Genomic DNA, 24,099 nt, shown 5'->3' with positions numbered 1-24,099 from the left:
CTTCAACATGGCATAATGATGTATGATTAATATTAGAGATTTTTGTCGAAATGCTGCATTTCATTATGTATATATTTCTTGGTATTATTTCCATGGGAAAAGAAGAAATTTCCAGCTGAAACAAATATAATTATACTTAGTACCTTATCAGTTAGGTTTTCCAGATCAAGCAGGACATGACTTCTGCAAACTAGTTCTGTGGCATCTGTAATTAATTTATTTCTGAATGTCAGCTTGGCTTAGTAAAGATTCTGTGCAAGCCTGATTTTTCTGTTAAAAGCTCTGTACATCTCAGTGGGGGGCTGGAACTGAAGAAAGCAGTGGGTTGTTCCACTGAGCGCGCTTGTTTTTTATCTTCAAAGCCATCTTGTGGCTGGTTTTACCTGCTAAGGAGAAGTGAGTTTGAGCCTAGGTGGCACGTGAGGTCTGTTCCTGTTGAACAGCTGCAATGTGTCTGCTGTGATGACAAGTGTGTCAGCACTGGGACAGCTTTTTTAAAGTTTCTTTCAAACAAACAAGAAAATTCTAACCAGGAAGGGACCTGGTGGAAGTCTGGTTACAACAGGGGGGGGTGAAGAAGCCTTTTATCACCTGACTGAAGGTGAGTCCCAGTAGCTGGAAGAGTAGCATGGCTGTAACACACCCTTTCATGCAAGAAAAGGTGAAGAAGACACTGAATATAATGCAGTTTCTCTCTAAGTGCCCACCTGGACCAACAAAGAGCCTGCTGAGATACGCAGGATCAATACTTATCCTTGGTCTGCTTTTGTGGTGTGGTGTGTTGATCCCAGCCAGCAGCTTCCTCCCCGTCACTCACTCACTCCAGCCTCCCAGTGGGATGAGGAGAGGATTGGGAGGGAAAAAGCAAGGGGGAAAAAAAAGTAATTATGGGTTAAGGTAAAGACAGTTTAATACGTAAACGAAAAAAAAAGAAAAAAGCAAGTAACGCAAAGGCAATTGCTCACTGCCTCCCACCAGCAGACTGATGCCCAGCCTGTCTCTGAGTAATGGCTACTTAAGACAAAACTCCCCTCCCCCAGTTTTGTTGCTGAACATGATGTTATGTGGTATGGAATATCTCTTTGGTCAATTCAGGTCAGCTGTCCCAGCTCTCTACTCACAACATCTTGCCCATACCTAGACTACTCCCTGGGGAAGGGCAGAGTAAGAAACGGAGACAGTCAGCAAGCCCTACCCAGAAACAGGTAAAACATTGGTGATTTTATTATCAACTCTATTGTCATCACAAATCTAAAACACAGCACCATTTGGGCTGCTGTGAAGAAAAAAACTCCACCCCAGCTGGACCCAATACATGGAGGAAGCAAACTACCCCTTGCTGCTAGTTCAGAGCATGCAGCATGGGTACTCTTAAGCTATCAGAGATTGCTGGTCGGCTGTCAGGTAGATCTGCAGTGTGGTAGAGCTCTCAGCTGGTGTGTATTACAGACTGACCTGTGTTCAGAAAAAAACACACTGGTTTGTAGGCTTGCTGCCAAGGGAGTTGTATAGCCTTGCACAGTTTTCCTTCCACTACCTACTGTAAAAGAACAGTTCTTTAAGAGCATGCAAATACATGCTTCCATTCTTACTTAACTCACCTTGCTCTAAAAGTTGTCACTTCTTCACACTTCTTTCTCATTTGGAGGAAAAAAAACCCCAAAACACAGCAGTATTCACCTGCTCCTCCCATGTCCTGTCTGCCTCTTTTCTTGCTTCATCAGTAGCACGAGCTATCTTGTTGTAGGGGTGTCTGGCTTTGAACCCTCGGTTCAGTGCTGTTCCCCACTGTCCCCCACTGAACTTCCTGTGACCACCATGGGAACACAGGGGAGGGTGCAAGGCAGGCAGTACTCCACCTCAGTTCTGGACCAAACTGGGTTAGCTCACCCAGGATGTCTCAAGGACCAAGGGGGAGTTCTACGTGCAGGGAGGTCCTCCATGGCAGCTGGCCACTTTGTCCCTTACAGGCTTGGCAAAGCAGTTCATGCATTTAACTCTGTGCCTTTTTGACCTCAGTAGGACTGTGCTTGTCCTTAACTATACTGCCAGATACCATGATAGACTGGAACCTGCTAGAGAAGCACCACATTTCAACTGATTTCCTATTCATGTGGCCTTTCGCTAAGCAGGCACTTCAGTTTTGCCAGTGCCTAGCCCTTTAGTTAGTTAACAAATTTTTTAAAAAGCTATGTAAATTTACGTAAAATTTCATGATATAGTATAAACACTGTCAAGTTTTGATCATGTGCCACTTTTGATCAGCCTACATTATTGTTTTTTGTCCTTAAACATGCATTCTTGTCCTGTGTGAGAAGACAGTCTCAAACTTCTCTAAGTCTTCTTACTTAGAGAATAAGAGGAACACATACAAATCAGAATCCTTTGTACTTTTTTATGGCTAAAACTGCTTTTCAGATATTAAATAGCTGATTTATGTATCAATCAGCTACGGTTCTCTTTCTATTATTACCTCGCACCCATCTTCCAACAGAGGACAAACACGAGGATTGGAAGCAGAACTTGGAACCATGTGAGCACCTGGCTCCAACTCTCTCCCAATAAAGTCCTTAGGGGCCTGACGCAAGTCTTTGCTGATGCATGCAAGAACCTTACCCAGCTGTGAATTTGACTCCTGTTGCATAAAGCAGTATCAGTCTCATTATAAACCAATGTTGTTTCACATTAAAAGTATGTGCCTGATTCTCATTTACACAAAAATGTTTCTACGTCTTGCGTGCATCAAGGGATTTTATTGTAACTAAACATCAGTTCTTTGTTTCTCAAGTACTTGCGCTTTTATTTAAGTTTAGACTCTTTATGCATTAATGAGTGACGTCAGAACAACATAAATGCTAACTGCATGGGTGCGTTTCTCTGCTTGAAAGCAGTCAGAGGGAAACCACTTCGTAGTCAAACGTGTCTTGGCAGGCAGTGAATCCAAATCCCAATGTATAGAAAGCCACATGGAGTTCAATTGCGAAGGAGGTTTTAGGAAAAAAATTCCACATCACTATCAAGGTTTTACAAATTACCTTGTGTAAACTAGTCTAAACACAAGTGAATAGGACAGATTTTCTTCAAATGTAAACACTTAATACCACATTCAGGTGATAATATCCAGTTTTTGGTTCCTGAAACTGTTTTATCGCCAACACAGGAGCAAGCATGACAGGTTGCCCTTTCCATTTGCTCCCTCGGTTTCTTAATAACCCAGGTTACATGTGTTTCTTTCCTCCTTTCTCTGTTGACTAGTCACAGGAAATTTGTCTGCTGTTGCTGAAAATTGTAGAAACTGCCTCTTTTTTTTTGTGCCTTTGCACTTGCTGAAGCTGCTCAATGAGAAACCAAAGTAGTAAGCTTAGCACCCTCCAAAGGTGTTTTTTGTTTTTTTAAGGAGTCATCCACCTTGTCCAAGTTCAATTCAGCACTAACAACATATAATATACCAGCAGCTCGTGGGTATGGGTTAAAGGTGTGAAACCACTGTTTTCCTCTTCCCAAAGGGAAATAAACAAAGAGATAAGCTCTAGCTGAAGTGAGTTGCACAAGGAGAAGAAATCATTTACTGTTGTCACGGTTTGAGAAGGAGGGTCTTTTTGTAGTCTCTGGTGTTCACTGTTTGGTGAGGTGCATGGATTTCTGTCTCCAGCATAATTAATGAGAAAAGCATTTTTTAATTTTAGTGCCATTACAATGTATGCTGCATCCTGAAGCCCAACTTTGGAAGATTGTTCTCTACCCCTGGTATCATGTTCAGACTCAGACTTGAAATGAACAGGAGTTTCCATGTTTACCTCTTCCAGATCACCCACTTTGCAAAGTCATGAGCAGATCCAAAGTGCTGCACCCGGGGAGGAACAACACCATGCACAAGTACAGGCTTGGGGCGGACCTGCTGGAGAGCAGCTCTGCGGAGAGGGACCTGGGTGTCCTAGTGGACAACAGGTTAACCATGAGCCAGCAGTGTGCCCTGGCTGCCAAGAAGGCCAGTGGCACTCTGGGATGCGTCAAGAGGAGTGTGGCCAGCAGGTCGAGGGAGGTTCTCCTTCCCCTCTACACTGCCCTAGTGAGGCCTCATCTGGAGTACTCTGTCCAGTTCTGGGCTCCCCAGTTCAAAAAAGATGAAGAGCTACTGGAGGGAGTCCAGCAGAGGTCTACGAGGATGGTGAGGGGACTGGAACATCTCTCCTACGAGGAGAGGCTGAGGGAGCTGGGCTTGTTCAGCCTGAAGAAGAGAAGGCTGAGAGGGGACCTAATATATACTTACAAATATCTGATGGGTGGGTGTCAGGAGGATGGGGCCAGACTCTTTTCAGTGGTGCCCAGCGACAGGACAAGGGGCAATGGGCACAAACTGAAGCACAGGAAGTTCCAGCTGAACATGAGGAAGAACTTCTTCCCTCTGAGGGTGACGGAGCACTGGAACAGGCTGCCCAGGGAGGTTGTGGAGTCTCCTTCTCTGGAGATATTCAAGACCCGCCTGGACAATGTCCTGTGCAGCCTGCTGTAGGTGACCCTGCTTTGGCAGGAGGGTTGGACTAGATGACCCACAGAGGTCCCTTCCAAACCCTACAATTCTGTGATTCTGTGATTCTGTGAAATCCCACTGCTGCTGATGCAGGCCGTCCAGTGCTACCGCCATCAAGCACAGATTCACAGGGAGAGACAACCATCACCCGCTCCACTTCTGCTTCTTGCACGTTGCAGCTCTGCGTGTCCCTAGAATCATAGAACAATTTGGGTTGGAATAAAGGTCATCTAGTCCAACCTCCTGCAATAAGCAGGAATATCATCAACTACATCAGGTTGCTCAGAGCCCCGTCCAACCTGAACCCTGAATGTTTCCATGGGATGAGGCATCTACCACCTCTCTGGGCAACCTGTTTCAGTGTTTCACCACCCTCACTGTAAACAATTTCTTTCTTATATGTAGCCTCAGTCTACCCTTTTTTAGTTTAAAACCGTTACCCTTCGTCCTATCACAACAGGCCCTGCTAAAACTTTTGTCCCCATTTTATAAGCCCCCTTCAGGTACTGAAAGGCTGCTATGAGGTCTCCCCAGAGCCTGCTTTTCTCTAGGATGAACAGCCCCAACTCCCTCAGCCTTTCCTCATAGGAGAGGTGTTCCATCCCTCTGACCGAATTTGTTGACCTCCTTTGGTCCCGCTGCAACAGGGCCAGGTCTTTCCTGTGTTCTGTGGACATCTGTGTTGTCCATAGATCCTACAAAAGGCTAAAAGGAATGAAAGTCCTGCCAATCTGCCTGTGTTGACACAGCTTGTGAGGGGGACTGGACACCCTTTGGTGATGTGTGGCATGAATTACAAAGAGCTACTCGTAAAACACAGACATTGCTCTCTGCAACAGGCCTGATATTTAGAAATGGAAGTATGGCCATAGTTTGATGCATGTTACTGTCTGGAGTTTGTCTGATCCATGTTGTCAGCACACACTTACATGAGTTACACGGGGCTTTGAAGTTTCAGACTTGTTCTGAGCGTATGAGTGTAGCTCTACTTAATGATGCAGAAGTCTTGACAACTGTTCATAAAACCCTTGAGATGCAAGAGGCTTTGTCAGGACCTGTTTCTTGTTATCTGCTCACCATTGCTAATCAAGCAAATGGCTTGCTGATTTGTACCACTAGAGCTGCCACAAAAGCTGTGGCTTCCTTGTCAACCAGAAAGTGAATGTACTGAAGCCTTGGAAGCTGTACTGAGCGTTTGCTTCGAATTTGCCAGCTGCATGAAGCTGTGCGGGGATTTCCTAAAAGCCACAGGAATATCCACTTACGTGATCCATACTTCATATTACACAGATGTACTGGGAGCATTGAATTCACTCTGAGTAGCTTTGTAATCATGCTACAAATGGAACTATTTTTTGTCATTCTTTCTGGGTGCTTTTTTTAGCTATGTCTACAAAATCAAATGTACCTTTGTTTTTTTTTTTTTTTTGCTTTAGACTAAAGCCCGGAGTCATCAAGATGTCTAAGAACATGCTCTAGTACAGGCTGCAGTGCTTTGTTGAATAGCTGTAGGTTTAAGCGCATGTTTAACGATAAACATATACTGAAATGCTTTCCTAAATTGAAGCTTTTCCCCAGAATAGTAATTACTTAGGTGGTGACTGTAACACAAGCTTAGTGATGCTCTGGATTGAATTAGTGAACCCACACTGGCATTGAGGAGAGAAATTGTTTTCCATTTTATTTTTAAAATGCAGACTCATGTGAAAAGATAAAAAAAAATGCACATTTTCTTCTACAAAGGGGCCATATCCTGCTGGATTGTCCAATATTTTAAAGAATAAACACTAGTTCCATTATTAAAATGAGAGGGTGAGACATGGGAACCCCGAGCAGAGTGAGTATTCAAATCAAGGAGTCAGATCACATAACAAGGGTGGATTTAGGTCATTGTCCTCTGTCAGTTAGGGTGGCCTGCTTGCTGGGGGAGAGACTGGCACAAAGGGAAGTTTTCAAGGCGTCACTTTTCAGAAAGCCAAAAATTATCAGCAAGCTGTGCTGTCTAGAAATATCTGAGCTCCAATCACAGATTTCAGTGCAAATCAGGCCTCTTTGTTAGGCACTGCTCAAATTAGGGATGCATTGAAGTAATCCGTATTCTTAGCAAAAAAAAAAATTTTTTGAAAATTATGCTTTGTTTCTTCCCTGCTTATTCATTGCTAAGGGCTCTTCCAAGAGCCTGATGCTAAAGTGTGCGTACTGGGAAAGAGGCAGGAGGTTGCTTCTCCTCCTCCGAGTTCAGATATCCATATGCCTGATTGTATTGTGCCACTGGTCGAAGGTGTCCACGTGCACTGTAGATATCTGATTTGCCTTCGGATACGGTAAAAAATGGCAAGTGTGTAGGGATATGGGAAAGATATGCACTGGGGAAGTGGACTAGAAGATGCGTGGAGATTGGCTGGAGCTTGGGGTTCAAAGTGTTTTAATCAGCAAAATGCAAAGTCTAGTTGGTGGCTGGTTACTAGTAATACTGATACTGAGGCCAAGGCTGAGTAACGTCTTTATTAATGACCTGGATGATGGGACAGAGAGTGTTCTCTGTAAGTTTACAGGTGCTCCCAGGCTGGGGGGAATGGTGGACACCCTGGAGAAGAGTGTTGCTCTTCAAAGGGACCTTGACAAGCCAGAAAAATGAGCTGATGGTAACTTCCTGGAGCTCAGCATCGTCAAGCGACAGGTTCAGTTTGGGCTCTCTGGGTCATCTTAAGACAGACACTGACGCCACGGAGCAAGTCTGGTGAAGGCCGCTGAGATGCCGAGGGGCCTGGAGCACGGCACATGGCAGGAGAGGGTGCAAGAACTGCTTTTGCTCAGCTTGGGAACAAGGCGGTGAAAGGGAGCTCTTCTGGCTGTCATCAGCTCCTTCATGGCAGGGCAATGAGAAGAGAGAGATGGACTCTTCTCAGAGAGGCACCAAAGGCAGAAGACACTCATTGCAACACAGGGCACTTGCAGGATGTTGGAAGATAGTTTTCTTCCCTGGGAGGGTGCTCAGCGCCTAGGCAGGTGGGCCCAGCGAGGCTGCAGGTTCCTGACTCTGGGGCATCTTCGCAACTTGACTGGACTTGGGCCAGAGAAACCAGCTGAAGTGTCAGGTTGTGAGGTAGGGAGGAATTTATGAATCGGCAGATGGGGGGGGTGGTGGTGGTGGTGTGTTTGTTTAAAAGTGGGAAATCTGGGTTCTTCGGTGAGCTCTTCCAATACCAAACGTTGCTGTCTGTCCTTTTACTGTTGTTCACCCGCTGTGGCCTAAAAGCTACTCGGGGACTGGAGTCCTTGCCCTGTGCGTGCTTCACGCAGGGGTAAGCGGCAGGTACGCGACCCTTGCTCGGGCCTACGCCGCAGCCAAGACTCGGCAGGGGCCTTCCCAGTGAGGACCATGTCATGAACCCCTGTGACCCGCCTCCGGCCACTGCGGACCACCCACGACCAGCGCTGTCCCCCTTCCACCCGCCGAAGACGCGCGCGACGTGGGCGCGGCGGGCAACAGGCGGGGGAGAGCGCGGAGGAGGAACGCAGCAGGACCGCAGACGGCGGGGCGAGATCCCCGCTTACCGCCTGGGTGGGCTGCGGGCGCGGGGGGTGTCCCGCCAGCCGCAGAGTCCCGGCGACCGGGCGCCCCATGGCCGGGCGGGCGGTCGCGGGTGGGGGGGAGGGGAGGGGCGGCGCGGTGCGTAGGGGGCGGGCGGTGGGCGGGGCGGCGGGCAGCACCATGTGGCCGCGGCTCCCCGCCCTCCCGCTCCGGCTCTGCGCGGCGGCGGCAGCGGCGGCGGCGGCGGCGGCTTCCGCGGGGCGGCCGGGGGGAGGCGAGCCGCCGCCGCTGCCCTCCGCATGGAGCCGCGGCCGCCCGGCGCCACCGCCGCCGCGCTGCGGGGGGCGTCCGCGGCGCCGGGGGCGGCGGGGGGCGGCGGCGGCGGCGGGGCGCCCTGCGGGGGATGTGGTGAGTGACGGCGGCGCCGCGGCGTGCGTGTGCGTGCGGGTGGGCAGCGGCGGGGGTGGGGGGGCAGCTCGCCGGCGGGCCGCTCCCCGCTGCGGAGGCGGCGGCGGCGGCGTGTCGCGGCCCCGAGCGGACCGCCGAGTCCCCCCGCGGGGCGCTGTCCGCGGTGCTGAGCGCGGCGGCGGGCCCGGAGGCCGCGGCGGGCTCCCCTCCCCGGGACCCTGCCTCGGCGCCGCGGGGGTTCGGGGTGAGAACACCTGGCGGAGCGTTGCCCGGCCCGCCCGCGGGGCTCGGGGCCCGGTCGCCGCGGATAAGCCGCCGGCAGCGGAGGCGGCGAGCAACGGGCTAGGACGCGGGGTGGCGATCCGGAGCTGGGCGCGCCTTTCCGGGCGGCGTCCGCTCGACACCCGCTGGCAGCGGGCGGGAGAAAGCAGCGCCGCGGCGCCCTGCGGTTTTGCGAACGGGAACGTAGGCGCTGGCTTCGCTGTGCGTCGGCTTAAACGAATTCGGAGGTCAGCTGAAGCTTAGCTGCGTCGTTCTTACGCGTCACTTCGGGAAGAGCGCTGGCTGCTGGGGAAAAATACGTCCCTACTCCCAGGAGTAAATCGATTTCTCACAGTCGAAACTTCTCTGAATGCCAAAGAAGTAGTAACTACAGGCTTCTCTTCGAGCCTATCCTTCTCGCAGCCAATGTTCAGCTTCCTTTTCCTATGGCAGCTGAACACGCTGCTCCTTCGTTATTCTGCAGCGTTTCTCACAGCGAATGTTCTTCATTTGCATAAACAATGAACCACACTGTTGCGTTTTTGGTATTGTGTGTGTCTTCGAATCTTCTAAAAGAATCCTTTCTCTGAGCTGCTGTGTGTGTGTGTAGGTGTAAGGAAGCCGTGGGTTTGCGTTTAGTTATCCACAGGTATCAGCTCCTAGACACTTGCTTGGACTTGGTGGGAACTGAAGTCAGTGAGTGTTTTGCTGTAAATGTACGGCACTTGGGAGAACGGCTCTTCTCTGGAGTTGAAAGGAACCTGCCTGTTTTAAATCAGTGCTGTTTACCACGGCCGTTACCAGGCAAAGGCTGAGAGGGGTTAAACTGTGATCATGAGCTATTGTATAATCAGACAGGTTGGCCGTGGGCAAGGACGACTCCTCGGCTGCAGGGAAGCTGACAAAGTATGTTTCTCAAGGTGAAGGTTCTGCCTACAGAAGGGAAGCAGGCACAGGCATTTAGACCTGTCTAAATGGGACTCCGTGAAAATCTTGGGTAGGGGGGAGTCACAGCTAGCAAAATTTAGACTCCATTCAGTGCCTACCCAAACTCCTTTGTGGTTCAGCGGGATTTGTATTTCACTTGCTGGTGTGTCCCAGCTTGTAAGTCTTATCACACGCTTGTTGACTTTGGCCTCTGCATTTCTGATTACTGATACTAGACCAATTTATAAACTTGGTTCTGAGATAAGAATAGATCATTTTGCTTGAGTGTATGTTGAAGAAAATGTTGCTCCCGTGCCTGCTGAGGTGTTGGTTGCTTCTCTTGAGACTGTGGGAGAGAAAAAAGCAATTCAAGAAAATCGTGAGCTGCCTTACATTCAGAACTTTGCCTTCCCTGTTTTCTCTGCTCATTGAAGTGCTTCGGCTGGCTTTAAAAAGACCTCACAGTGGATATAAATTTTCTCTACCATTTTGAAGGCAGAGCTGTCATTCATGAAGGCTTAGGTCTGTAGGTGTTCTGCTGGAATGATTAATCATGCAAATAATCCTAGGGGCTTCCATGCTGGCCTGCTCATATGACTAATGAGGAAGAATACACAACCTCTATGTAGAAACACATAGAAGCAGATCGCTTGGGAGGCAAAGCCTCAGCAGAGACCATCTTTCAGCGTTCATCTGGCTTTCCCAACCTCTGTGTGGAAGACAAAGTGGGGCACTCGATCTAAGACGACTTGTTGCACAGGCCAGACCCCTGTGTCCTCTCATAAATTCTCCAGGGCTGTAAAACGCTTCCCACGCTGCAGCCGCTGACGGGCCAGGAGAGCACTCGCCCACAGCTGGCAGAAGTGGGCTCTGATATAAGTAATAGCTGTGTGTTTGTTCAGTCATGCTTGCTGTGCCACTCAGGTGCTCTTATTACAAGTACCCCATACCCTCATGCAACGCTTTACTGTCTTCAAGCAGCAGTTATGATAGGCAGAAGTTAAGTATCCAGTGTATTCGAACGGGCCCCCTTTGCAGTCGTGGATGCTAGCTTTATATACAGCTGTTTCCTCATATAGCTGAAGATATGAACCAGTTGGCAAGCCAGGGTGGGTGTGTGTTGTCTGTGTTGACCGCAGGCAGGCGTTTCAACTGTTTTTTTTATTTTCTTGGGATTGCCACGAAGCAGTACCACGAGACAAGTAACAGCTTAATTGTATTTATGTAGGCACAGAAATACGTTTGTACAAACAAAAATTTGTTTAAAAGTACTCACCAGAGTCCCTAAAATCAATTTAATCTAATGAGAAATTAAATTTTATTTCTATATAATATGCATGTGATATGAGAACATGTGGAAAGCATTTTTCATGCCTATTCATCAAGTCAAACTGCCTGTAGATGCTTAAGGGATTGCTCCTAAGTGTAAGCGACTTCAAAATGCATTTGAAGACCAGAGTTAAAAATAGTTGACTTGCTCTTTGCCTGCACCAGGGAGTCTATTTTCATCTTTATTCAGTATCTTGCACACAGGCAACTCTAGGGGATGTTGCAGGCCTCCTCTGTAGCAATCCAGCCCCTGGATTTGTGTGCTAAATCATTTTGGTTTGGTTAGAAGCCCTGTCTAAAGAGTCATGTTCCTCCCTGACAGACAGATGTTTCTAATCAAGCGGATACGGAACAAATAAGAAAGTTTATTCTAAACTTCAAACATGTTGTCAACTCACACTTTGAATAGCGAGTTGATATCACTGTCACTTTCACGACTGCGCTGAAATTCAGGGGAAGGAGCAAAATTGAAGCTTCCTTAAAAATACTTAGCTGTCCTTCATACTTATGTTTTGTAGCTTTTCCCAGCACTACTGAAAATAAACTCCATCAATAGTTCATTTGAAATGGTTTTATCTCTAAACATCAGTTTGAGGCTAGCTAGGACTGATTAATGTATCTTTTTAAAAGAAAAGATGTACTACTACCTGGAAAAACTTATTTAGAGTTCGTGTGCTCTGCTTGCTTTGTTGAACTGAAGCTGTATAGACTGAATGTATTTCTCTTTCATTCTCATATATACATATGTAAAGCTGTATAAATCCTATGTTTAGATTTGGATATAAGCAGGAACTGTTTTTATACATTTATGTGTGTTCAGTATATATATTTGTATGAAATCTATACATGTAAATCAAGCATATGCAGTGTGGAGGCACGACTGATGTCTCTTCAGAATACTCTGTTATTTTCCGTGTTTGCAAGAGGGTTCTGGTTTTGTAATCTGAAAGCGATCCACCCCGGCTGTGAATTTCTGAAATTATTTCTTTGTGTTGCTTGGATAGTACTTCTTGTTGGGATAAGCGTACTACTGAAGGTCTGGACATTGGTCCTGATCAGTCACCCTGTGTGGGAGACCCTTCTGGGATTTCATCTGTGTTGCTGCCTCAACAGCTGCTTGCATTGTGGGTGTTTCTCTTTTTTTCCCTTTGCTTGAAGGGATTTAGCTGCCTGTCATTAGCTCTGTCTGCCGAATCAGAGGGTAGCGCTCCTACCTGGCTTCTGCAGGCTGGATTTTGCAGCCTTCCCAGTCTTTCTTTTCTAAGACAGAGAGACTCATCTTAACAGCCAAATTTTTTGAGGTGCTAACAGACTGCTTTAAAGTGCAGTTCTCACCTTCCTGCTTGCCTGGGGCACAGTCCTGTGCCCCTGAAGCAGATGGGAGTTTGATATTGCCTTCAGTGCCTGTAGAGTCTATCCTGTGATGGGGACCTTGCATCGACAGGGGGGTGCAACTTCCCCCCACCTCACACACGTACCTTAAGCTACCACTGTTTCAATTTACATGCTAGAAACAAAAAGGTTTCACGACCTTCTGTTCTCCATGCACACATACACCTCTATATTCAGTGTTTTGGCTGCAGATGACTCATTGAGGAATGTGAGCAGAACTTGCCTCTGTTTTTCTCATGTGCCAGTCTCACCGCCCAGGTGCTCCCATGTGCATTGCCAGCAGCAGCAACAATTGCGAGTATGGATAGCTTTCTTCCAAAACAGTATTGGTGATTAATCACATCAGCATATCTGCTTTGCAAGATAAAATTCATAGTACATCTTAATACAAAATGGGATGATTTCAGTCTTTGCCGTGAAAAGAAAATAAAGAAACATGGATTCTGTAATTATTTTCAGATGACCTGGAAACGATTCACCTCTTTTATGTGTGTAAGCATGTGCGTATCTATAAGACTTATTAATAATGTGTTTTCATTGCATGCTGATACTAGTTGTAATTATTTATTTGATTGAAAGCATGTGTTTTGTCCGCAAATAGATATCTCTTCTATGATTGTGTAATGCGCTGTAATAGCATAGGTATATTATTGCTCTCGCACCAAGATCATCTTCAGCAATGAGATGCATATCTAAATGGAATGCATCACGGTCATTACCTTAACAAAATGTGAGTCATGGACAGCAGCACTTTCGTTCTTAAAACAGTTCAGTAAACTGTTATATCAGTCTTCTGATGGATAGAGCACACTGTGGAAGATGTATATGTTGCTGTGTAGACAAATAGTCTCCAGTATCTTCCCTGAAGCTCTGTGCTTAATTTAGCACATTATGTATTTAGCACGATGTATGTCTTAACGAAGTTTTAACTAAAACTATAAATGTTCAGATATTGTATATTCTATTCTGATTTAACATAGTTTTACATTGGAAATGAGACTGTTAGCTAAACATACCGGTTTGCTCTGGAGGGCAGACAGAAAACCTGACTGCTTAATAGCTGACTCTGTATCTGATGGTCCTGTATCTACTGAGAAAAGGTATCAACTGACACCACAGACTGCTCCAAAACCAGCATCCAAGCTCAGATCTCTGCGTAGCAATTTATGACTCAGAAAAACTTTCATGTGCTATTTTGAAAAATGTATGCGCGCTCTGGGGAAATAAAAAGGAGAGTTGAAACTGTACAAGCTGTCAGCCCCACATCCTGCGTGTGTATGCAGGAGACCATCAGCAGGTGAGTCAGAAGGAATTTGGGAAGCATTGCATCTGTGGGATGCTATGGTACCTCCATGTTTCAAAGGGATTTTCTCGCTTGCAGGAAAGAATCAACCACTGCAGTGACACATAATAAACATCTGAAAATGTCAAGCTCTGACAAAGACGTGTCTGCTTTTCTGCATACACTAGGACTCTCAGGCCTTTAGCCAAGCTAAATTCCTGACAAAATAAAAACCTGTAATCTTCAGTGTAAATCAGTCTGTATATGTTCTGTAACATTCTGAAAATATTTCATTCATATTGATTTTTTAAAGACAGATGTTTAAGAAGTAGCATTCTAAAAGCCCTAATCTTTACATAGTACTGCATCTTTTTTTGGTCATGCTATCAAGTCTTTTACAGCAACAGTCAAAATTCATTTATCATCCACTTGCTTTCTGACAAGAACAGTTGTCAGGTTTTTAGCAGTTATCTGTATGTACATGTTTGCACTTTCTTTGTATGTATTTGAGAGCTGAGCAGAGGGAGGGAATCTGATTCATGACAGGTGAATAGGAACTCAATTAAGTTTCGGTACAGCTGTCCAAAACATTCACTCTTTCTTGTGAGGGCAGGCCACATACATGGTGACTGCATTCTTCTCTCTTCTCAGCTTTCATGTTTGCCAGTTCACTGTACGAGGCTGATGGACAACAGTTAATTCTACTGTACTCCTCCTATACTGGAAGATGTATAACCGTGGGAAATGTACTGATCCCAGACAGCAAATATATTTTGACTCCTTCCATCGGTGAACATCATCCGCCATCAAACACATTTTCACAGAATTAGCTGGTGGTTAGAATTTTTCGGTACTGTTTTTTAAAAACAGCATTTCTGTTTACAGTGATTTTTTTGTGAATTATTTTGAAGTGCAGAGTTTTATGACCAGCTGCTCTCAAGCACTGATGCTTAAGAATCCAATACTGCATATTCTGGGAACAAATGATTGCTATAAAATAAACTTTGTGGTTCCTTCAGGGTATTTTACTGGCACATGTTGCTTCCTTCATCCTAGAGGCAGGTGGCTTCTTCCACTTTGTGTATGAGAGTGAAGTGTCTGCAGCTTGTGCTGGCTCCTATGGGCCTCTTTCTGCATTACTGCCACCTTTTTGCCAGTGTTTGTGAGTTAGGGGAGAGCAAGCTGTGTAGAGAAGGATTGTGCAGTTGAACGGGCATTGTTTTTTGGTATGAGAATAGTAGCGGTATCACAGTATTGCTAGTTTTCAGCGAAAGCTTTCCTAGAGACAGTGGAGATTAACGCTGCAGTACCTGTTGAAATCAAAAGCTTTGCCACAGCTGCTTCAGCTGGCAGCGAGGCAGGGCCCTTGGGGACTTTTGGCAGGACCCAGTGCTCTGTGCGACACTGTCCTAGAACAGAAGTTTATGAGCACTGGTTGGTTGTTTATTTATGACAGCAGGTTGTTGCCAGTGATCCCCTGCAGGTGACAAATGTTTAAAGTTAATCACAGAGAACTCCTGCCCTTTCTTTTGCTTCTTACCTCAGTGTTTTATTGAGCCCTACATGTGGTTAGGGGGATTTTAACTGACATTTTCTATTCTGTGTTGTGTCAGAAACCTAAAGCACCAAGAGCAATTTGATCCTAATCACTTTGGACAAAATTTGCTGTCTAATGGGTTTCTGGAAGTATCCAAAATGCTGATTTGCATTAGAGTGTGTTTTTGTACTGAAGTCTATGGCAAAACTTGTGTTGACTTTCACTGACACAAGAACAGCCCCCAAAGCTATTATTGTAGTCCAGCTTAAATTGCGTTGGAAAGTGGTTTGGCACTTTGGGATATTTCAGCAAATATTCTGAAATAATATTTCTCCCTTGACATCTGGTAAATTACGTAGCTGAAAGTTTCAGTATATGTGTGTACGCTAATAGGCAACACTTTTGCATTCACTTTTAAACCAGATTTTTTGTTCGTCTTCATACACTTTTCAATGTGCATCCTTCTAAACAGTAGTAATGCTTTAAAAGAGTAATAAAGATAAGATGGAATATTAATGAAATGCAAATTTTCTTTAGTAGAGATGTGATAACTTCCTATAAACAGAGAGCTGAAGATTACAGTGGAAATGAGTACATGGTGAAATTACTGCAGCTGATGATCAAACCTTTTTGAGGTTCCTTTTGTTGTACAGTTTGAATTTAAAACAAAGCAAAACAAACCAAAACACAATAAAGTTTACTTAGGGAGTATTTTCCAGATGAGAGAAGATTTTTTACAAGGCTGAGGTTGTAAACTATCAGGTGATTAATAATTTTTCAAAAATCACAGTTACAGAAGAAAAGTAATACCTTTCCAAGAGATGACTTGATCTCTTGCAGAAGATTAAGGCACTGGTATCAAGCTTTTAAATACATATTTCAAAAGATTCTAGGGCTGAATTTAGGTATAAATCTTAGCAAAGGTATCAACATTTGAGAACATAGAAGCATCCTAAACACACAACATAGAAGAAAATAGTAGCTTTTCTAGGTATCACTTCCAAATATTTTTGCTGGGAAACTTTGTAACTGCTGAATGGGTATGGATGTCTGGACATTTGAATCTTTTTACTTTGTCTGGTTTCCTGTTAAGAAGTTGTGGGAGAAATAGGGTGAGTGATTCTTAGGTGTCTTTGAAAATCTACCTGTTTTTTGCTGAAAGAGTGAAACCCAGGAATGGTCTGCAGGTCCACTGGCTGTGCACCATAAAGTTGTTATAAGCATTTTGACTTTCAGGTAGTTTATTGCTACAATGTGTTGTATGATTCACGTAGTTTTCTGGGGAGTAGCTGGTACTTCTGACATGATCCCTTCTTCAGCAATGATACTTACTGTATCATGGAGAACCCTGTAGGAGAAACAAACCTCTTCCTCCCCACCCTTCAGCGATAGTTCATATACCCGCAATAACACCAGAAACCACGTAAAACCTAAAAGGGTATCTTAACACTTCTTTCTTCCTGAGATCTAGAAAAAGCATGCAGTGGCTTGATGGATGCTGTGCTGCTGAGGATCTGTTCAGCTGCAGTGAGTTTTTGTCCAATTGTGGTAAATGACGGTTTTGTCTCTGGCTTGGAACCAGGTTTTCAATCCTTTAATTTATTTGGGATTTTCTTTTGGCAGGACGGGATGTTCTGCTATGTCTGTGAAAATGTCTTACTTTATTGACAAGTTATGAAGGGCAAGAGAAAAAATCAGTTAGGTTTGTATTGAGAGACATCTTCAGAAGATGAATAGCAAGGGAGCCAAGGGGAATAGAGGTAGTTCATTTAGAACTGCAAATCAAATTTAAAGCTTCTTCTGATTTTTAGCTGTAACTGGCCCTGCTTTTCATTTTCAATTCTGACCTCTTTTCATGTATAATTCCTGTTCTGGGAGGCTAATTTTGTACTTGCTTCTGAAAACATTGTCCAGACATGGAATGATGAATAACCATTTTGCAGGTGCAGGAAGGATTAATATGTTGATTCCTACTGGTGATTCATGGTCTAATGCTGTCTTAAATGCACTTGCTTTCTTAACTCTGGTTCCCAGGAGACCTCTCAGATAAAAAATCTGGTATAATCTATTCCTCTCAGTGTTACTGGAAGTTCAGGAGAAGTTTCTTCCACACCTCAAAGTTGCCATCTTTTCTTAAACTAACATTATAAGATAGTTACTATAAGTATCTATCTTTTATAGACTTCTATAAAAGAAAAAGAAAACTGATAAAGAACTATACTTTTTAAAGAATTTCTCTATTGTTCAGAGGCATTTGCTGTTCCTGCATGTCTCCAGAAGTTCTACATTTGTATTAATAACACAGAATAACTATTGTCTACTGTATTAGGGTATTGATTTCATAAATCCCTTTGAAATTAGTCTATCTAACTTCTAGACATTACTCTGGACACTAAGAAGGGTCTCCTGACCATGCTCCAATGTGTGACCACCTTTTGTCTCTTTTAAGGCTTTCCATCTTAACAGTTTCTCTCAATAAATTAATCTGCCATAGTGGTTTAATGGCAGATGAGCTTTTAAGTGATGATGTATCTCTACTACTTTTTGCTTTTGTTTTTCTCGCATGGCTCTAACAGAAAGGATCATGTTCCCATATTTAAAGGTGCATTTTTTTTCAGATTTTTTTCATGCATTTTCAATGACAAAACGTTGAAGCTTTAAACAATGTTTTGTTTCCAATATGTTTTGTAAAGTTTACGGCGCTTTATTTTTCCAAATGCCATATAATATTTAGTAACCTGACTAGCAGATAATTACAACAATCCATGTAACATACAGAGAACTGTGCAGAAGATTGCACAGAAAACAGTTTAGCTGCACCATACTTTTTAACACAGGCAAAACAAAGGCAAATGGTACCAGTTTTAATAAATATGATGCATTTCCTGAAACACTGACATGCAGGTGCAGAAGTAGAAGAAACAGATTTAGAACTTTTGTTTATGCAGAAGATTGATAACTAGGATGGGTACTATGTAGGCCGGTGTTTGGGGAGCTTAGTATCTGTAGCTCAAGGTCAATATTACAATTTTTTTGTTTCCTGTTTCTTTCAGACTGCAATTTCCAAATTGATTTTAGATCCATTTTCCTGAAATGTAAACGAGTTCCCTTTCTCATATTTTGTGCCAGGCTGTTGTTCTCTTATGGATCTATAGTTTTGGTCTTTTTCTTAAGAAGAATAAAATATCTTAGTTTGTTCTTTTTGCTTTGCAGATAGTGCAAAAAAGATAGATAGTGCCTGCTTTAGTGTAGTGTATTGCATTTCTGTCCTCAAATGTAGGTCAGAAAGGCCTTTTCCCTTAGTAAACTGAAGCCTTCATTGTCCCTGAAAGTGGACAGGCTGTGGTCTGTTGGTCTTCGTCCTCCCCAACAAATACTTTGGTTTTCTGATGTTGCTTTGGTGATGTAGGAGTGTGTGTTTACTTGTTGTTGTCATTTACTGCTCACTCTAAGGTCGTACTGGTGGATGGATTTGGGGTGGGGGCATTTACACAATGCGATCATTGTTACCATAAGATATGAATCACGTCCCTTTGCAATATGCCACCATCACCTATGTCATCTTCAGTCACAGTTGGACGTACAGGTACATTAGTCCGCTTGCTATTTGAAATCTTCTGCAGTTCGGTTTCAAACTGAGACAAAAATGGTCAAAATGTATCCAGGCAATTTTCATACAGAGATCATACTGGAGATATTGATGAGAATGGTTTGGTTTGAAGGTGAATGGTCTTACTTGCATACCCATGCAGTCTCTTCTACCTATATGCTGTGAAACAGAAGGTTTGAGATCAAAGTATTTCAGAGATCAACATGAAGTAGGACGCCAGGCTTTGTAGAGTCAGATAGTAGCCGTTTATTTGCTTGATATTCTGAAAGAGTCATCTGGAATAAACCATAAAAACATTACAGACTGTTAAGGACAGGAAGAGATTATTCATACAGCATAGCCTTAATCTGTTGGTAAGTTGGGTGCAACTAAACAGTATGCGTTTTTATACAGTCAGATTTAAGTCATAGCTTTTGAAAAAAGGACTATACCCTTTGACAGGAGAGCAGGATTTGGAGTAGTCAAGAAAGAGCACCTGGGGAAAGAAATCACGGGTCGTGACAAAACACTAGACCCTACTCTGGTGCAGGAGCTAAAAGGACGTTCTTTTGAAAATCTACTGGTGTCTTGGGGCTCCTTATCTGTAAACATCATGAGTTTAATCTTTCACACATCTACTTTTTGTGTGAACGCTAGAAAATTAGACAACAGGAGGGATTTCAGAGAAGAGCTACAAACCCAGCTGAAGGGTTGGAAACAAGGGTTGCAAGGGGTTCAGTCTACTATCTCTGCAACAAAGTAAAGATGATATAATTGCTTTCTATTAGAGCAAGATATCATATGGTGATTTAAAAGCAAGACTTTTTACACTGTCTGATTCTTCCACAACTATTATACACCCTGAGATCTTTGGGGCAAGGCCTAGAGGTTGTCTGCACAGGTCTTCAGACTAGATGCTGTTCACCACTGTAGGGAGAAAATTTGAGTTCTAGCTGGCCAGCACTGTGAAGGACAGCAAAAAGGGATTTTTAAAATATGTCAATAGCAGAAGGAGGATCAGTGATAACATTGGTCCATCACTTGATGAGTGCGATCACCTCACAAATAGGGACATAGACAAAGCAGAGACATTTAATGCCATGTTTGTCTTCAACACCAATGAAAAGGCTAGCGATATTTGTTCCTTGACATTGTTCTGTTGTTACTATCATCCTTTTTTCATTCATTCTGAAACTGGATGAAATATGGAGGGCTTGGGGGGGAAGATGTTAGTGTAGATACCAGAATATAAATAAGCAAAGAGAAGTAGTTATTATGCTTTGAAGTTACAGCTTCTGCAAGGACATTTCCCCAGGTGCAAGCTTGCCCTTAAAATTAATTTGGCTGTTTCTCTCGAACTTTCATGGTCTTTGGTCGTTTATGGGCCCCTTGAAGTTGTACTTGATCAAGGACAGTGGTACTTTGGCTTGAGTCATGTGGAGAGTCATAAGGAAAAAATAATAAGTCAGATTTTTTTTCCTGCATAGCAGAAAAGTCAAATTCTTTAACACCCTGGAGAACCTAAATTATGACGTAAAGTGCCCATCAAATACTTGAAACAGGATGTTAGTGTTCAAGACACGGGAGAACAGACACGAAGTGCCTGGGAAAAGAAGAAAACCAACTGAGCAGCAGTGTGGCCCAGCTGTTATAGCCAGCTAGCTGGGGACTTGACACATGCCATTGCACTTCTCTGCACTGCAACTACCCCATGTTTTCCTGGACAGGTCAGTGATTACCACTTACAAGAGAGGAACTAACAGTATTGCTTTCATTTGTCTTTCTGAAGTGCTTGTCTATAATGGTAAGGAACATATGCTGACAAATACTGACATACACTTGTGAGGCCGGACCTTGAATACTGTGCTTAGTTTTGGGCCCCTCACTGTAAGAAAGACACTGAGGTGCTGGACCGTGTTCCAGAGAAGGGCAGCAAAGCTGGTGAAGGGTCTGGAGAACAAGTCCTGTGAGGAGCGGCTGAGGGAACTGGCATTGTTTAGTCTGGAAAAAAGGAGGCTGAGGGGAGACCTTCTTGCTCTCCACAACTACCTGAGAGGAGGCTATAGCGAGGTGGTGTCGGTCTCTTTTCCCAGTAACAAGCGACAGGACAAGAGAAAATGGCCGCAAGTTGCACCAGGGGAATTTTAGACTGGATATTAGGAGAAATTTCTTCACTGAAAGGGTTGTCAGGCACTGGAACAAGCTGCCCAGAGAAGTGGTTGAGTCACCATCCCTGGAGGTATTTAAAAGATGTATAGGTGTGGCACTTAGGGACATGGTTTAGTGGTGGACTTGGTCATGTTAGATTTACTGTTCGACTGGATGATCTTGAAGTTCTTTTCCAACCTAAATGATTCTGTCATTCTCTGATTTTATGACATAAACCTTTGTGGCAGGAAAAAACTTCTGAACTAGCCTCTGACTGCACTACTTGTGAACTTTCTCTCAGCTTTAAGGGTGACTTGTAGCTTCATGTTGGACAAAACATTGTAGTGCTGTCAGGATACCTGAAGTAGCAAGGAGAGTCATAGAATCACAGGATCATAGAATCATAGAATGGTTTGGTTTGGAAGGGACCTTATAGATCATCTGGTTCCAACCCCCCCTGCCATGGGCAGGGACACCTTCCACTAGACCAGGTTGCTCAAAAGCCTCAGAGCAGGACCATTGGAACATCCATCTGTAATTGTGAGCATCAAAGAGTCCAGGAATTAACATGTCCTTTGTGGTACTGAAATGGCTTCTTGATTTGCAATGGTATTGGCTAGTCTTTCCCAGTATCTCTTCGCTCACCTCCTCAGAGTCTCTCTCTTGCTTTGCTGCACCTCAGCCAGCTGCTCTGTTTTTCTGTTGTGCTGGTGACCACCTGCGGAACTGTATCGCTTGTGTTGGAGGAGAAGAAACTGAACTGCTAGTACTGGCAGTCCTCTTGGCTGAGCAGCTTGATTTTTTTAGTGAAACATGCTGGGGCATTGATAGATGAGCACCTTTGGCAGTATCATATGGGCGCTAGCTCCTTGTGGCTGACCCTCAGAAAAGGGGGTCTAATTACTTTTGGCAGGGGCTTGTGTTCCCACTGAAAACTACAAGTGTGGGGGTCTGTGGTAAAATTACGAAACAAGAAGCACTCCTGATGTTTAGATGAGCAAACATGGTGTGTTGGAATCCCAGGGCTAAAGGAAGAAAAGCTGTCCAGTGTCAGTTTTTGGGAAGAAGTCTCATGCTTTAATTGTCTTGATGATTAGTCCTACTCAGAAGAGTGGGTCAAAAGCATCCTGCTGAGTGGAAAAATAATGAAGAAAACAGAGATATGGAAAAGAGATTTCTTGAAAATCCCTTTCCTTTGCATTGGTCTGTTAATGGTCAGCACCACTGTTGCAGCCTTGCAATACAAGCCTCTAGCAGCAGTATAGAGAAGTCTTTTGAGTTTTTCTTCCAACAGTGTTATTTTTCTCCTGATAATTTTCCAGCTTTGTAAATCTGAATTCTGTAACATTGTCTGTCCAAGAAATGTGTTGTGTCACATAGGCCTTCATAGCACTGATAGAAAAACGATGGTTTGTAAATAACAAAGAACTGCTGGATCAGGCCTGCCTCAGCCCTGATTTATCTTTTGACCACCAATACCTCTTAACATAGATACACCCACACAGTCGGACTCTCAATTCCCTAGTTTTTAAACACCATCAGAATCTTCCATGGCAACTCAGTTTTTCTGCTGCAAATGCCTATGGATGACTAACGCATTGTTAGTTTCTGTGAATCTCCCCGCTGTAACTGTCTTAATGTGGTCTTTTAGTGTGACCTATTGTTCCCTCTTGTTTAATTCTATTCATTTGCTCTATTTTGAAATTGGGTTATGATGCAGTGGAATACCATGAACACCAATAGCTAAATTTTGTCCTCAGCAATTGCTACATCCCTGCAGGCATATTTCTTAATATTTTTGTTTGGTTTGGAGCCACTTCTATTCAGGTTATAATTCATAGCTTGCATTTGAAGGTACAGCTCAGAAACACTCAGTTAATGAAAGACACACATCTGGCAAGCAAATGAGCCTGTGTGTTCCAGAGAAGCCTTTGAAGGACACAGTAAGTAGGAAGCTTTTTTATTTTTTTTCCACTGGTTGCATGTTGTAACACTGTCATAAAACCAAGAAATGTCTACGTATAAAAGACAAGTTATTACAGTTATAGGCAACAGCACTTCTGATAACATGATAGTGTTGCTTTTTATAGGACTAAAGAAGACTTCTGGTAAACTCAGCAGTAATAAACTGCTCTTTCAGCACCGCTCTTAACAACACACATCTTAATTGTAAAGCAAACTGTGAATAACACTGATCTGCAGAATGTGGAGTAGTTTTCTGTCACATCAAACTTTGATTACTGTAAAATACTTGACTAGCCTTTGGACAACCATGTTATATTGTTAAGGTGCTGCACAGAGGAGGAATTTTACAAACACTGGTATGAATAACTCCACTGGTCTTAAACTCTAACGTGCTGGGACTGGGACACACAGAATTTTTGCTAATCCTTGTAGAAAAGAAGATGAATACATAATGATGGTAATATTTTACATCACTGCATCAAAATCTGAGCATGTGTCCAAGCTCTGAGAGCTCGTGAGAAGCAGGGAAATAATAGGAGAGACAAATTTGGCTCTTTTTTTCAGGAAAAGCTAAATGAACAGACACGGCTTTTGCCACCTTGCTTACAGACACATTTCCTGCTGTCCCTGCCATCTCTGATGATGGCCAATAAGCCCACCACAGTGACACACCTTGTGTTGAGTTTCATGTTAAAGACAATACTTGCAAGCTCCCTTGGGCAAATACATTTCTTTGATTTGACACAGGTTTCAAGCCCAGATGTTCAAATACCGTGAATTAGTTCCCAGGAAGAAAAACTCAATTTTCTTACTTAGGATAAAAATATTTATTTGTAACTGTCTTCTATTTTTGAACTTCTCTAGACTGTGTTTCCATTATTGTTTTAAAGACATTTTAATTAAAAGAAAAGCTGAGATTCTACTGTAATCCCGGAAACACAAGACCTGACTCATTAAAGCAAACAGACTAAAATTTGTGGCACTTACAGTAAGAGAAAGAGGTGTCAAAGCTGATTCCTAGTTTAAGAGACTCCAAAAAGACAAGCAGAAGGGAAAGGTGAGATTTCTGCTAAAATTGGGGCATTATTTCTGCTGAGAAAGGCTGCTGTCTGTGTACAGTTAAAATGAATAAACACCTGCAAAACGCAACCCTATTTCACTCTAGATACAGGACTAAAGGATTTAAAGAAAATTC

At 43.8% G+C, this 24,099-nt stretch overlaps 1 protein-coding gene across 6 annotated transcripts in view; it reads left to right on the top strand.

The window, feature by feature from the left end:
* The first annotated feature begins 8,435 nt into the window (after nucleotides 1-8,435).
* Nucleotides 8,436-24,099, top strand: part of NRG1 (neuregulin 1) — a 498,771-nt gene continuing 483,107 nt past the window's right edge. For 4 of the 6 annotated variants that reach the window (XM_075410884.1, XM_075410883.1, XM_075410882.1 and 1 more), the window contains exon 1: nucleotides 8,468-8,474. The gene's annotated coding sequence lies outside the window, so the exon portion shown is untranslated. Of the gene's footprint in view, nucleotides 8,475-24,099 lie in introns of all 6 variants that reach the window. The other 2 variants (XM_075410880.1, XM_075410881.1) reach the window with 2 other exon arrangements.

Source organism: Opisthocomus hoazin, chromosome Z (assembly GCF_030867145.1).
Source record: "Opisthocomus hoazin isolate bOpiHoa1 chromosome Z, bOpiHoa1.hap1, whole genome shotgun sequence".
Lineage (NCBI taxonomy): Eukaryota > Metazoa > Chordata > Aves > Opisthocomiformes > Opisthocomidae > Opisthocomus > Opisthocomus hoazin.
The sequence above is the reverse complement of the archived record's forward strand: the minus strand, read 5'-3'. Positions and strand labels throughout refer to the sequence as shown.